The sequence below is a fragment of the Jaculus jaculus genome, chromosome 6 (assembly GCF_020740685.1).
Source record: "Jaculus jaculus isolate mJacJac1 chromosome 6, mJacJac1.mat.Y.cur, whole genome shotgun sequence".
NCBI classification, from domain to species: domain Eukaryota; kingdom Metazoa; phylum Chordata; class Mammalia; order Rodentia; family Dipodidae; genus Jaculus; species Jaculus jaculus.
This window is the reverse complement of record NC_059107.1, coordinates 41,573,325-41,576,204: the sequence shown is the minus strand read 5'-3', so window position 1 is coordinate 41,576,204 and position 2,880 is coordinate 41,573,325. Positions and strand designations below refer to the sequence as shown.

The following is a 2,880-nucleotide window of genomic DNA, read 5'->3' as shown; positions in this document are numbered from 1 at the left end:
TCCTTTCAGGGACTTTGACTCTGCCTCACACTGCACAGCCTCAGAGGCTCTTTGGAACCATGGTACAACACATGACCCCCCATATCCTGCATTTTTTATTCTTCCAGTATCACTTGAGGCATGGATTTTCAACATAGATATTTATCCAACATATTCTAAGTAAGAATGAAGCCTGACCTAGAAGTGCAAAGACCTTTATTTCTTAATTTTCCTAAAAAAAAATCACATTTCTACTAGCCCACACCTTCAATGGGTTGGTTCTTGCCCTCAAGATTCTTCCTACTGTCTCAATGCAGAGCTTCTATCCCATCTTCTATAGTGGTAATCTTAATATATATATATAAAATTTATTTTTTTAGTCATTCCCAATTTATTGAAAATATTACAGGATAGAAGAAAACAGTCAAACAGCTCTGCATGGTGTTTTAAAATCATTCCCACTGTAAACTGAGTGATCTTCAAGTTAGAGAGTCTGCCAGAGCCCAAAAGCTTCAGCATTTCCTTAGTGTCAGGGTCCACCTCAATGATCTCCTGATCCAAGGCTGAGGCCTCAGGAACATAACTATCTCTCCTCTCTCTCTCTCTCTTCTTCCTGTAGCTGGATGCAGATTCCTCTCACAGGACCTCTCTGAATCCCCTTCATCAGATGTGTGACATAGCCTGCTATCTTGTTGCGGAGCTTCTTGCTGGGAATGATGGCGATCTCCTCACACACACACTTGTTGGTGTGGAAGTCATTGCCCAAGTGTGTAGTACTTCTCGATGATGACCCTGGCCACTTTCTTCACAGTCTTCGTGTGCACACAACCGATGTTGGTGCGTCCTAGGAAAAGATTTATTGACAACTTCTGTACTTACAGACAAAAAAAAAAAACAAAAAAACATGGTATTTTCCTCCCATGCTCTCCCCCACATTCTCCTTCATAACTCTGCTCACTGTCATTTCCCCTCCCTACCTCCATTACTCTCTCTTTTAATTTGATGTCTTCATCTTTTTCTCCTATTAAGAGGGTCTTGTGTGGGTATTGCTAGGCACTGCAACATCTTAGATATCAAGGCCAAATTCTGTCCGGACAGTTGTATGTAAGGAGTGGTATCCTTCCTTCGGCTGTTACTTTCTTTCCTCCAACTCTTCCACAATGGACCCTGAGGCTTGGAGGGTGTGAAATGTTTCACTGCTGGAAACTTCTCCTTCCCTTCTTCTCAGTACTATGTTACCTTTTGGGTCATCCTAGTGGTCATCACCATCTGAAAAGTGGAGCTTCTCTAACAAGAAGTGAGAGTAGCATTAATATATGAGTATGAACATTAAGTGTAGTGCTTTCGGGGCAATTTAGTGAGTGTAATATATGTTTTTTCCAGACAGAAGTAGGCTTTATACCCTTAAGGCTCATGACTTCTCTTTCCATAGGCTTTTGATTAGATTTTCAGTAACAGGCACATACTCCCATAGAGCTGGCCTTCAGTCCCAATTAGAGAGTAGTTGGTTTCCTCCAGAGCAGACATGCCACTCTTGCACTCTTTCAGTCATTTGGCCTGTCTGGCCAAACCTGAGGTTTCCAGTGCTCACTGTTTTCAACGCTGATGGCTTCTGTCTCCCATAAGACGGCATGTAGTGCAGCTTTTTCCAGCTTTCAGTTGGCTGGGCTAAAGGGAGGTGTTCTGCTCAGCACCAAATTGATTTTGCAATGACTTTGCCTCTCAGGCATTTGAAGTTTTCACCAATAGGGTCTTACCATATCTTTCTCATGGGGAACAAACATCAATAGCAATAGCCTGTAATGCTTTGGAGGCAACATGGACCTCTCTGGCCAACAACTCACTCGAGGGTATCCCATATTGGACACTGAAAATTTTCTCCAGTTCTGTAGGTTGTCTCTTTGCTCTATTCACAGTGTCCTCTGCTGTACAAAGGCTTTGTAATTTCATGAGTCCCAGTAGTTGAGTAGTGGTTGCATTTTATGATTGGTATTATATTCTGAAACTCATTACCTATGCCAATATGTTGATGGGTTTCCCCTACCTTTTCCTCTAGCAATTTCAGAGACTAAGGTCTGATATTAAGTTTCCTGACCCACTTGGATTTTATTCCTGTGCATGGAGAAAGATAAGGATCTATTTTCATCTTTCTACATATAGATATCCAGTTTTCCCAGCACTACTTGTTGAAGAGGCTGTCTTTTCTCCAGTGAATATTTTTGGCACATTTTTTTTCTAAATTCAGATGGCTGTAGCCACCTAGATTACCATCTGGATCTGGTCCATTGAGGTACATGTCTGTCTTTTACCAATACCATGTTGTGTTTGTTACTATGGCTTTGTAATATAGCTTAAAATTGGGTATTTTGATATCTCCAGTCTTATTGTTGTTACTCAAAATTGTTTTGGCTATTCAATGATTTTTGTGCCTTCAAATGAAATTTAGGATTATTCCTGTGAAGAATATCATTGGATTTTAATGGGGATTGCATGAACTGTGTAGATTGCTTTTGGTAAATTTGACATTTTTACAATATTGATTCTTCCAATCCAACAACGTGAGATATCTTTCATTTCTTTGTGTCTTCTGCAATTTCTTGCATGAGTGTTTTAAAGTTTTCAGTGTAGAGCTCCATAACTTACTTAGTTAATTTTATCTCAAGGTACTTTAGTTATTTTTTGAGGTAATTGTGAATGGGAGGGATTCCCTGATTTCATTCTCTGCACGTTTGTTGCTACTATATAGGAAAGCTACTGATTTCTGTGTATTTATTTTGTATCCTGCTATGTTGGTAAAAGTGTTTATCAGTTCTAGCAGTTTGCTGGTAGAATTGTTAGGGTCTTTTATATATAGAATCATATCATCTGTAAATAGTGATAATTTGATCTCTTCCTTTCCAA

At 39.7% G+C, this 2,880-nt stretch overlaps 1 pseudogene; it reads right to left on the bottom strand.

The window, feature by feature from the left end:
- Window positions 1-403: 403 nt before the first annotated feature.
- On the bottom strand, window positions 404-2,275 carry LOC123461486 (annotated as a pseudogene).
- Between the last annotated feature and the right edge of the window lie 605 nt (window positions 2,276-2,880).